The 13134-nt window shown below is 44.8% G+C and overlaps 1 long non-coding RNA gene across 1 annotated transcript; it reads right to left on the reverse strand.

Moving 5' to 3' along the window:
• Nucleotides 1-2932: 2932 nt before the first annotated feature.
• Nucleotides 2933-12692, reverse strand: LOC143814584 (uncharacterized). The gene is made up of 3 exons (XR_013223631.1): nt 12657-12692; nt 9494-9562; nt 2933-2993 (listed from the first exon to the last, which is right to left on the reverse strand). It is a non-coding gene; the product is annotated as an uncharacterized LOC143814584 (long non-coding RNA).
• Between the last annotated feature and the right edge of the window lie 442 nt (nt 12693-13134).

The following is a 13134-nucleotide window of genomic DNA, read 5'->3' on the forward strand; positions in this document are numbered from 1 at the left end:
TACTGGCTAACACGGTACAAAGATATATACTGTATTTTTGCTAAACGGCGTAGCAAGAAAAAAAGTCAAAATGGCATAATTACTTTTTTTGGTCGCCGTGACATTTAATTAAAATGCAATAATAGGCGATCAAAAGATCGTATCTGCACCAATATGGTATCATTAAAAATGCCAGTTCGACGCGCAAAAATAAGCTCTCACCCAGCCCGAGATCACGAAAAATGGAAACGCTACGAGTATTGGAAAATGGCACTTTTTTTTTTTAAACAAAGTTGGAATTTGTTTTCACCACTTAGATAAAAAGCATGTTTGGTCTCTATGAACTTGTAATGACCTGGAGAATTATAATGGCAGGTCAGTTTTAGCATTTTGTGAACATAGTAAAAAAGCAAAACAAAAAACAACTGTGGGATTGCACTTTTTTTTTGCAATTTCACCGCACTTGGAATTTTTTTCCCATTTTCCAGTACACGATATGTTAGAACCAATAATGTCATTCAAAAGTACAACTCGTCACGCAAAAAATAAACCCTTACATTGCCATATTGAAGGAAAAATAAAAAAGTTATGGCTCTGGGAAGAAGGGGAGCAAAAAACAACGCAAAAACGAAAACACCTCCGGTCATGAAGGGGTTAAGTGTTAGATTTTATTTTTTAAAGCAGACATCTAATAATAGATGTTGTGCCACAACAGTATTAAACAAATATTGTAAATCTTGCTAAACATAGTACTGGAATGATCTACAGCAGATCGTAGCTTAATTGATTAATAATTTACAAGTATCATCTAACAACAATGACAAATGTCAAGTACCTGTGATATTGTGCTCGTGTAAAGTCCAAATCTACAGTGCTGACATGTAATGACCCCGGAGCTTACTGCTAGGTATACATTTCTTAAATTAAATGCGTAGTTTGTGATTTTAACCACTTCTCTCCCTTTGGTGTGGGCTCCGGCACTGAGCCCACATCTTTCTCGGCACATGCCAGCTGTTTTGAACAGCTGACATGTGCCCCTATCAGCCGCAGGTGGAATCGCAATCCACCCACGACTGTTAACCTGTTAAATGCCGCTATCAATCTCTCAATCAGCCAAACCAGATCTCCGCTTTGCACTGGCGAGGGGCAGTACCCCAAAACACAGTGTCTGCAAATTGAGATTTTGGTTTGGCTATTATCCTAAGTCATGTGACAAGGCTCGTTAAAGGGTCGACATTGACTGCTAGGATTGCTACTTCCAATAGGTGGCACTAGAGTTCTAGTCCTCTTCCTCTCTGAAGAGACAATTTGTACCCTAAAATCTTGTTTGGTTTTGCGTCTGCTGCTTGACATTGAGTAATGCTGCTCAGCTTACTTGTAACCAGAATACCCAAGTTTTTCTCCTGTTTTGTAGAAATATACTTTCATTTAAAAGGTGCCCTACTCTTCATTTATCAACATTAAATCTCATATGCCAAGTGTTTGCCTATTCAGACATCTTATCCAGATTGTTTTGTAATATTGTAATGTCAAGGTCAGTTTTTAGTATTTTACATAGTTTGATGTCGTCAGCAAAAGACTGACACTTTACTCTCAATCCCATCCACAAGGTCATTAATAAAGAGATTAAAAAGAATCGGTCATAGCACAGATCCCTGTGGTAGCCCACTGCTGACTATATCCCATTAAGAAATTGTACCATTTACATTGATTCTTTGTTTCCTGTCTTTCAGCCAGTTCCTTACCTATCTGCATATAGTCCTTGCTTCTGGAGCTTCAGTATAAGTCTGTTATGTGGTACAGTCATGGCTGCCACTAGGAATTTCGGGGCCCCATACTGGCAAAATTTTCGGGGCCCCCTTGAGACTCTGCCCAGGCTCCACCCCTCGAACTGTCCATAGCCCCACCGCTCTCTTTTGGAAAAACTCCACTTCTCACCAATCACATATTAACAGTTCCCATCAACAGATCACACATATAGCACAGCTTTTGTTTTGGCCAAAAGATTTTTTAAGCCGCCACCACGGCAAGGTAAACTCTTTTGGCTGAGCACTACTCTACTCTATACTATTAATCATTTGTTAAAATATCCAATACAATTTTAGTATATTTTTATATATTTTTAAATTTTTAAAATGATTAATAATATCACATACAAGGTACAAATTCCACCGCACTATACCCAGACATCATATTACCACCACATAGTGACCTATAATACCACATACAAGGAGCAAATACCGCCATACCATGTCCAGACCACATATTACCACCATAGTGACCGAATAATATCACATACAAGGGACAAATACCAACACACCATGTCCACACCACATATTACCACCACATTGTGACAAAATAATAGCACATATAAGGAGCAAATACCACCACACAATGACCAGACCACATATTACCACCACATAGTGACCAAATAACAGCACACACAAGGAACAAATACTGCCACACCATAGCCAGACTACATATTACCACCACATAGTGACTGAATACAACAATACTGATCATTAATAAAAAAACTAAAATCACCATAAGTGCCATTATACACAGGAGATCTGTACTTAGTATGCAGTGTCTGTGTACAGGTAATATAGTGATTACCGGTGACATTATACACAGGAGCTCTGTATATAGTGTACTGTGTACAGGTAATACAGTGATCACCAGTGACATTATACACAGGAGCTCTGTACACAGTATCAGTGTACAGATAATACAGTGATCAACAGGGACATTATACACACGAGCGCTGTATATATTGAACAGGTTATACAGTGATCAATGACATTATACACAGTAGCTCTGTATATAGTGTCAGTGTAAAGCTAATACAGTGATCACTTGTGACATTGTACACAGAGCCACTGTATATAGTATACAGTGTATAGCATCAGGAAACACTGATTCACCAGTGACATCTCTAGGTGAAGTCCTTCATCTTTGCTTTTCATCTTTATCCAGCACAGACCACCATCACTTCTTCCAGCCAGGGCTCATCTCTGCAGGAAATGACACAATTATCTAGAGCACCACTTGCAGAACACATTACTTAATTTTTTCCCAACTTCTACACTACACCAAATGAAGAAAAAAAAGGTGACATAGTGTTACTCTGCACAGTAACAGGACCGTCCCCCCATTTAAAATAGTATCCTCAAAAAATAAAATAAATACATGACTGCAGTAATAATATCTTTTAATTAGCCCCTATGGTAATAATATCCCCCACCCTGGCTGTGTGTCTCATTCTTGGCTCCAGCCATATGTTTTCCCATCCTGGCCCCATATGTTCTCTCATCCTGCCCTCATCAGTATCCATTCTGCCCTCATGTGATGTCCCGTGATCCTGCCTGTCATGATCTCAATGGCAAGAGATCATAGCATCAGCATATATAGGAACTAGCTCTTGGAAGATGGAAACTAAGCTGACCATGAACTAAACCTAACGCACAACTAGCAGTGGCCGGGTAGCATGCCTACGTTGATTCTAGATGCCCAGCACCAGCCGGAGGACTAAATAAAGCTAGCAGAGGAAAATATTAGTCCTAGCTCACCTCTAGAGAAATACCCCGAAAGGAGACAGAGGCCCCCCACATGTATTGGCGGTGAATCAAGATGAAATAACAAACGTAGTATGAAAATAGGTTTAGCAAATTTGAGGTCCACTTACTACATAGCAGAAGACAGAAAGGACACTTTCATGGTCAGCTGAAAACCCTATCAAAACACCATCCAGAAATTACTTTAAAACTCTGGCATTAACTCATAACACCAGAGTGGCAATTCCTGTTCACAAGAGCTTTCCAGACACAGTAACGAAACTACAGCTGTGAACTGGAACAAAAATGCAAAAACAAACATGGACAAGAGTCCAACTTATCTAGTAGTTGTCTAGGAGCAGGAACAAGCACAGAGAGGCTTCTGATAACATTGTTGACCGGCAAGCAACTAACAGAGCAGCAAGGTTATATAGCGACTCCCACATCTTGATGGGAACAGGTGAACAGAGAAGATGAAGACACCAGTTCAATTCCACCAGTAGCCACCGGGGGAGCCCAGAATCCAAATTCACAACAGTACCCCCCCCTCAAGGAGGGGGCACCGAACCCTCACCAGAACCACCAGGGCGATCAGGATGGGCCCTATGAAAGGCACGAACCAGATCAGAGGCATGAACATCAGATGCATTCACCCAAGAATTATCCTCCTGGCCGTATCCCTTCCACTTGACCAGATACTGGAGTCTCCGTCTGGAAACACGAGAGTCTAAGATTTTCTCCACAACGTACTCCAACTCACCCTCAACCAACACCGGAGCAGGAGGCTCAACGGAAGGCACAACCGGTACCTCATACCTGCGCAATAATGACCGATGAAAAACGTTATGAATAGAAAAGGATGCAGGGAGGTCCAAACGGAAGGAAACAGGGTTAAGAATCTCCAATATCTTATACGGGCCGATGAACCGAGGCTTAAACTTAGGAGAAGAGACCCTCATAGGGACAAAACGAGAAGACAACCACACCAAGTCCCCAACACGAAGACGAGGACCAACACGACGACGGCGGTTAGCAAAAAGCTGAGTCTTCTCCTGGGACAACCTCAAATTGTCCACCACCTGCCCCCAGATCTGATGCAATCTCTCCACCACAGCATCCACTCCAGGACAATCCGAAGATTCCACCTGACCAGAGGAAAATCGAGGATGAAACCCCGAATTACAGAAAAACGGGGACACCAAAGTGGCAGAGCTGGCCCGATTATTGAGAGCGAACTCCGCCAATGGCAAAAAAGCAACCCAATCATCCTGGTCAGCAGACACAAAACACCTCAGATATGTCTCCAGGGTCTGATTAATCCGCTCGGTCTGGCCATTCGTCTGAGGATGGAAAGCGGACGAAAAAGATAAATCTATGCCCATCCTAGCACAGAATGCCCGCCAAAATCTAGACACGAATTGGGTCCCTCTGTCAGAAACGATATTCTCAGGAATACCATGCAAACGAACAACATTTTGAAAAAACAGAGGAACCAACTCGGAAGAAGAAGGCAACTTGGGCAGAGGAACCAAATGGACCATCTTAGAGAAACGGTCACACACCACCCAGATGACAGACATCTTCTGAGAAACAGGCAGATCTGAAATAAAATCCATCGAGATGTGCGTCCAAGGCCTCTTAGGAATAGGCAAGGGCAACAACAATCCACTAGCCCGAGAACAACAAGGCTTGGCCCGAGCACAAACGTCACAAGACTGCACAAAGCCTCGCACATCTCGTGACAGGGAAGGCCACCAGAAGGACCTTGCCACCAAATCCCTGGTACCAAAAATGCCAGGATGACCTGCCAACGCAGAAGAATGAACCTCAGAGATGACTCTACTGGTCCAATCATCAGGAACAAACAGTTTATCAGGTGGGCAACGATCAGGTTTATCCGCCTGAAACTCCTGCAAGGCCCGCCGCAGGTCTGGAGAAACGGCTGACAATACCACTCCATCCTTAAGGATACCTGTGGGCTCAGAGTTACCAGGCGAGTCAGGCTCAAAACTCCTAGAAAGGGCATCCGCCTTAACATTCTTAGAACCCGGTAGGTATGACACCACAAAATTAAACCGAGAGAAAAATAATGACCAGCGCGCCTGTCTAGGATTCAGGCGCCTGGCGGTCTCAAGATAAATCAAATTTTTGTGGTCAGTCAATACCACCACCTGATGTCTGGCCCCCTCAAGCCAATGGCGCCACTCCTCAAAAGCCCACTTCATGGCCAAAAGCTCCCGATTCCCAACATCATAATTCCGCTCAGCGGGCGAAAATTTACGGGAAAAGAAGGCACAAGGCCTCATCACGGAGCAGTCAGAACTTTTCTGCGACAACACTGCCCCAGCTCCGATCTCAGAAGCGTCGACCTCAACCTGAAAAGGTAGAGCAACATCAGGCTGACGCAACACAGGGGCAGAGGAAAAATGGCGCTTAAGCTCCCGAAAGGCCTCCACAGCATCAGGGGACCAATCAGCAACATCAGCACCCTTCTTAGTCAAATCGGTCAATGGCTTAGCAATATCCGAAAAACCAGCAATAAATCGACGATAAAAGTTAGCAAAGCCCAAAAATTTCTGAAGACTCTTAAGAGAAGAGGGCTGCGTCCAATCACAAATAGCTTGAACCTTGACAGGATCCATTTCAATGGAAGAGGGGGAAAAAAATATATCCCAAAAAGGAAATCCTCTGTACCCCAAAAACACACTTAGAACCCTTCACACACAAAGAATTAGACCGCAAAACCTGAAAAACCCTCCTGACTTGCTGGACATGAGAGTCCCAGTCATCCGAAAAAATCAGAATATCATCCAGATACACAATCATAAATTTATCCAAATAATCGCGAAAAATATCATGCATAAAGGACTGGAAAACTGACGGAGCATTTGAAAGACCAAAAGGCATCACTAAATACTCAAAGTGGCCCTCGGGCGTATTAAATGCGGTTTTCCACTCATCCCCCTGCCTGATTCGCACCAAATTATACGCCCCACGAAGGTCAATCTTAGAGAACCACTTGGCCCCCTTTATGCGAGCAAACAAATCAGTCAGCAACGGCAATGGGTATTGATATTTAACAGTGATTTTATTCAAAAGCCGATAATCAATACATGGTCTCAAAGAGCCGTCTTTTTTTGACACAAAGAAAAAACCGGCTCCTAAGGGAGATGACGATGGACGAATATGTCCCTTTTCCAAGGACTCCTTTATATATTCACGCATAGCAGCATGTTCAGGCACAGACAGATTAAATAAACGACCCTTTGGGTATTTACTACCCGGGATTAAATCTATGGCACAATCGCACTCTCGGTGCGGAGGTAACGAACCAAGCATGGATTCTTCAAAGACGTCACCATAGTCAGACAGGAACTCAGGAATTTCAGAGGGAATAGATGATGAAATGGAAACCACAGGTACATCCCCATGAGCCCCCTTACATCCCCAGCTCAACACAGACATAGCTTTCCAGTCGAGGACTGGGTTGTGAGACTGCAGCCAAGGCAATCCTAGCACCAAATCATCATGTAGATTATACAGCACCAGAAAGCGAATAATCTCCTGGTGATCCGGATTAATACGCATAGTTACTTGTGTCCAGTATTGTGGTTTATTATTAGCCAATGGGGTGGAGTCAATCCCCTTCAGAGGAATAGGAGTCTCCAAAGGCTCTAAATCATACCCACAGCGTTTGGCAAAGGACCAATCCATAAGACTCAAAGCGGCGCCAGAGTCGACATAGGCGTCCGTGGTAATAGATGACAAAGAGCAAATCAGGGTCACAGATAGAATAAACTTAGACGGTAAGGTGCAAATGGAAACAGATTTACCAAGCTTTTTAGTGCGCTTAGAGCATGCTGATATAACATGAGTAGAATCACCACAATAGAAACACAACCCATTTTTCCGTCTAAAATTCTGCCGCTCGCTTCGGGACAGAATTCTATCACACTGCATACTCTCTGGCGATTTCTCAGTGGACACCACCAGATGGTGCACTGGTTTGCGCTCCCGCAAACGCCTATCGATCTGAATAGCCATTGTCATGGACTCATTCAGACCCGCAGGCACAGGGAACCCCACCATAACATCCTTAATGGCATCAGAGAGACCCTCTCTGAAAGTCGCCGCCAGGGCGCACTCATTCCACTGAGTAAGCACAGACCATTTACGGAATCTTTGGCAGTAAATTTCCGCTTCATCTTGCCCCTGAGATAGGGACATCAAAGTTTTTTCTGCCTGAAGCTCCAAATGAGGTTCGTCATAAAGCAACCCCAAGGCCAGAAAAAACGCATCCACATTGAGCAACGCAGGATCCCCTGGTGTCAATGAAAAAGCCCAGTCTTGAGGGTCGCCCCGGAGCAAGGAAATCACAATCCTGACCTGCTGTGCAGGATCTCCGGCAGAGCGAGATTTCAGGGACAAAAATAATTTGCAATTATTTCGAAAATTCTGAAACCCAGATCTATTCCCCGAGAAAAATTCCGGCAAAGGAATTCTCGGCTCAGATACAGGTGCATGACAAACAAAATCTTGCAAATTTTGTACCTTCGTGGCGAGATTATTCAAACCTGCAGTTACACTCTGAAGATCCATTGCAAACAGGTGGACACAGAGCCATTCAAAGGAGAGAAAAAAAAAAAAAAAAAATTTAAGCAGACTACTTATTTCTCTCCTTTCTCAGCCAAGGATTTTAACCCTTTAGTGGGCCGGTCAAACTGTCATGATCTCAATGGCAAGAGATCATAGCATCAGCATATATAGGAACTAGCTCTTGGAAGATGGAAACTGAGCTGACCATGAACTAAACCTAACGCACAACTAGCAGTGGCCGGGTAGCATGCCTACGTTGATTCTAGATGCCCAGCACCAGCCGGAGGACTAAATAAAGCTAGCAGAGGAAAATATTAGTCCTAGCTCACCTCTAGAGAAATACCCCGAAAGGAGACAGAGGCCCCCCACATGTATTGGCGGTGAATCAAGATGAAATAACAAACGTAGTATGAAAATAGGTTTAGCAAATTTGAGGTCCACTTACTACATAGCAGAAGACAGAAAGGACACTTTCATGGTCAGCTGAAAACCCTATCAAAACACCATCCAGAAATTACTTTAAAACTCTGGCATTAACTCATAACACCAGAGTGGCAATTCCTGTTCACAAGAGCTTTCCAGACACAGTAACGAAACTACAGCTGTGAACTGGAACAAAAATGCAAAAACAAACATGGACAAGAGTCCAACTTATCTAGTAGTTGTCTAGGAGCAGGAACAAGCACAGAAAGGCTTCTGATAACATTGTTGACCGGCAAGCAACTAACAGAGCAGCAAGGTTATATAGCGACTCCCACATCTTGATGGGAACAGGTGAACAGAGAAGATGAAGACACCAGTTCAATTCCACCAGTAGCCACCGGGGGAGCCCAGAATCCAAATTCACAACACCTGCCCCATCTGCCTCGTGATCCTGCTTTATCTGTCATATGATCCTGCCCCATGATCCTACCTCATCTGTCTCCATTGTATCCATCCTGCACCATGTGTCTCCATCCTGCCCCATGTCTCGGACGCAGGTTCAGGTTCTGCACCAGCAGAAGCCTGCCGCTGGGGCCCGATGAGCAGAAGAGACAGGACCCGATGCGGATCCCCTCTGGTTATCGGGCCCCATAAGCCAGTCAGGGCAGTAATGCCTTGATGGCAGCCCTCGGTACAGTATCAAATGCCTTTGCAAAGTCTAGATAAATCTCATTAATCACATTACCAACATCCAGATGTAACTTATCTCCTCATAGAAACCCAACATGTTGGTTAGATATGACTTATCTTTCATTAATCCATGCTGGTTGTCAGTTATATTATCTACAATATATCTCTGCATGGTATCACTTATAATGTTCTCAAAAACTTTGCACACTAAAGACTTACAGAATGGTAGTTGCCTGAATCTACATTCTTACCTTTCATAAACATCCGTACCACATCAGCCATCCTCCATTCCTGTGGCACCAACCCTGTTACAAGAGAATCTAAGAAGATGAGATACAGCATGTCAATTACTGAGCACAATTCCCTCAATATCTGAGTATTAATGCTATCTGGCAGGGGGGATTACTCTGCCCTTCACCTCTCCAAACAAACCTATTTCAACACCTTCATCACCTCACTGTCCAATAACCTAAACTTCTCTTTGACACTTTTCATTCCCTACTCAACCCAAGAGTGCAGGCCCCAACCACGGATCTCCGTGCTGACGATCTGGCCAATTACTTCAAGGAAAAAATTGACCACATCCGACAGGAAATTATCTCCCAATCTTCTCATACCATGCACTGCCCTCCCTCCCCTACTGCATTTAGCTCACTCTCTGACTTTGAAACCGTTACAGAAGAAGAAGTAATCAGGCTCCTTTCATCTTCTTGCCCGACCACTTGCACCAGTGACCCCATTCCGTCATTTCTTCTCCAGTCCCTTTCCTCTGCTGTCACCTCTCACCTAACAAAAATATTCAACCTCTCTCTCTCTTCTGGTATCTTTCCCTCCTCATTTAAGCATGCCATCATACATCCATTATTTAAAAAACCATCCCTTGAACTGTGCCGCTAACTATAGACCTGCTTCTACTCTTCCCTTCATCTCCAAACTCCTCGAACGCCTGGTCCACTCCCGTCTTATCTGTATTCTCTCAGATAACTCTCTTCTTGACCCTCTTCAATCTGGTTTCCGCTCTTTACAATCTACTGAAACTGCCCTCACTAAAGTCTCTAATGATCTACTAACAGCTAAATCTAGTGGTCACTGCTCCATGCTAATTCTCTTGGATCTCTCCGCAGCATTCAAGACTGTGGATCATTAGCTCCTCCTCACTATGCTCCGCTCCATCGGCCTTAAGGATACCGTTCTCTCCTGGTTTTCCTCCTATCTCTCTGACCGCTCTTTCACTGTATCTTTTGCTGGTTCCTCCTTCTCTCACCTTTCCCTTACTGTTATGGTTCCTCAAGGATCAGTTCTAGGCCTCCTCTTCTTTTCTTTGTTTGTCCAATAGGAGCGGTATACAATCAGTAGATTTGGTTTCCAGTACCATCTCTATGCTGATGACACCCAATTATACACTTCTCCTGATATCATGCCTGCCTTTTTAGAAAACACCAGTGATTGTCTTACCGCTGTCTCTAACATCGTGTCCTGTCTCTATCTGAAACTGAACCTGTCAGAAACTTAACTCGTGTTTTCTCCCTCTACTAACCTACCTTTGCTTGACATTGCTATCTCTGTGTGTGGTTCCCCCATTACTCCCAAGCAGCATGCCCGCTGCCTTGGGGTCATACTTGGTTCCGAGCTTTCATTCACACCCCACATCCAATCACTGGCTCACTCTTCTTATCTGCATCTCAAAAACATTTCTAGAATTCGCCCTTTTCTTACTTTCGACTCTGCAAAAACTCTTAGGCTAAGTGCACACGTTGCAGAATTGCCTCGGAAATTTCTGCTGCAATTCTGCTACTCCTGCCGCGGGTATATCGCATGCCGAATTGTCATGCGTATTCCCGCTAAACACTAGCATTTTGCAAGCGTAATTAGCTTGCAGAATGCTAGCGTTTTCCAAGCGATCTGTAGCATCACTTGGAAAACTGATTGACAGGTTGGTCACTCTTGTGAAGTGTTTGACAAGTGTGACCAACTTTTTACTATTGATGCTGCCTACGCCCACGCAGTATATAGCACAGCCCACACAGTTTATATCACAGCCCACGCAGTGTATAACACAGCCCACGCAGTATATAACACAGCCCACGCAGTATATAGCACAGCCCATGCAGTATATAGCACAGCCCATGCAGTATATAGCACAGCCCACACAGTATATAGCACAGCCCACGCAGTATATAACACAGCCACCCACATAGTATATAACACAGCCCACCCACGTAGTATATATAACACAGACAGCCCACGTAGTATATAGCACAGGCCCGTGACGTACTATTTAGCACAGTGTTATGACCTGGTGGTTACGGAGAAGCACTGATATGACCTGGTGGGTAAAACGAAACATGGGACAAGCTCTGAGGAGGTGGTAACTTTACTGACCGCAAACCCTACTCCTAACACCAACACTAGAAATAGCCGTGGGACGTTCCTAACTCTCCCTAGACGCCTCGTCACGGCCTAAGAACTAACTACCCCTTAAGATGGAAACAGAAAACTATCTTGCCTCAGAGAAATTCCCAAAAGGAAAGATAGCCCCCCACATATATTGACCGTGAGTGGAGAGGGAAAAGACATACACAGAAATGAAAACAGATTTTAGCAAAGGAGGCCAATTTCTAATCTAGATAGACAGAAATAGGAAAGGATACTGTGCGGTCAGTATTAAAAACTAAAAATCCACGCAGAGTTTACAAAAATGATCTCCACACCGACTCACGGTGTGGAGGGGCAAATCTGCTTCCCCAGAGCTTCCAGCTAGCCTGAATATATCATAATGACAAGCTGGACAAAAAGAAACACGACATGAGCTGAGCAATAAAGTCCAAAGCAGATGGACTAACAAAGAACTAACAAGAACTTATCTTTTGCTGAAATGGACAGGCCATGAGAAATATCCAAGGAGAAAACTGAATCCACCCTGAGACATTGACAGCTGGCATGGACTACAGACCAGAGCCAAGTTAAATAGCAAGGCCAGTGGAGCCGATTAGTGAAAGCAGCTGCTGCAGAACCTCAAGGAGCAGCAGTTCCACTCGAAACCACCAGAGGGAGCCCAAGGGCAGAACTCACAAAAGTACCATTCATAACCACAGGAGGGAGCCCAAGAACGGAATTCACAACAGCACAGCCCACGTAGTATATAACTCAGCCAGCCATTTAGTATATACAGTAGTCTAGGACTACAAGTCCCAGCATCGCTGACATACCATATTGTAGCACAAGTCCCAGAGACAGTACTGTCTGTCTTGCAAGTTGCACAGAGCAGAGACCAGGCATGATCTACTCCCGCCGCCATCTGTACGGTTGTACCTTGTCCTCGGAGTCGGCTCCCAGGCTCAGCAGGCTGCATCCCCCCGCCCCCGCCATGCGTTGGGACCAGGAACTTGGAAGGAAGACTCCTTCTTCACTGACTGCTTCACTTTCACGGACGGTCACGCCGTTACTTGCTTCAGTTGTCCCAGGCCCGGCCCAGATGTGACTCTTCGTATCCATGGTGATGGTCCCGGAGGTGAGTATTCCTGCAGCTGCGCAGCGCTAGCAAAACTCCCAGAGAGCTCTGTGCTGCCTGCTGCCAGGGCTGGGATGATGAATGTGCTCCGCCTCCGAGTCCTGGCTGGGAGACAAGTTGCCTGTCACTGAGTCACACAGCACAGCAGGGATGTAGTCCGGCTGTGGGGCCCCCAGGAGCGCATAAGTGTGTCTGTGTGTGTACAGTACTTGTACCGTTACTACCGTAAATGGGCCCCCCGTCTCGCCAGGGACCCAGCACTTACCCGGATACGCCGGGAGCTGACGGGCGGCCCTGTTTGTGCCAGTCATTACACTGGTTACCCATCCACTCCAGAATCCAGTACATACTTATTACCCTCATCCACAAAGCACTCCATGT

Source organism: Ranitomeya variabilis, chromosome 1 (assembly GCF_051348905.1).
Source record: "Ranitomeya variabilis isolate aRanVar5 chromosome 1, aRanVar5.hap1, whole genome shotgun sequence".
NCBI classification, from domain to species: Eukaryota; Metazoa; Chordata; class Amphibia; order Anura; family Dendrobatidae; genus Ranitomeya; species Ranitomeya variabilis.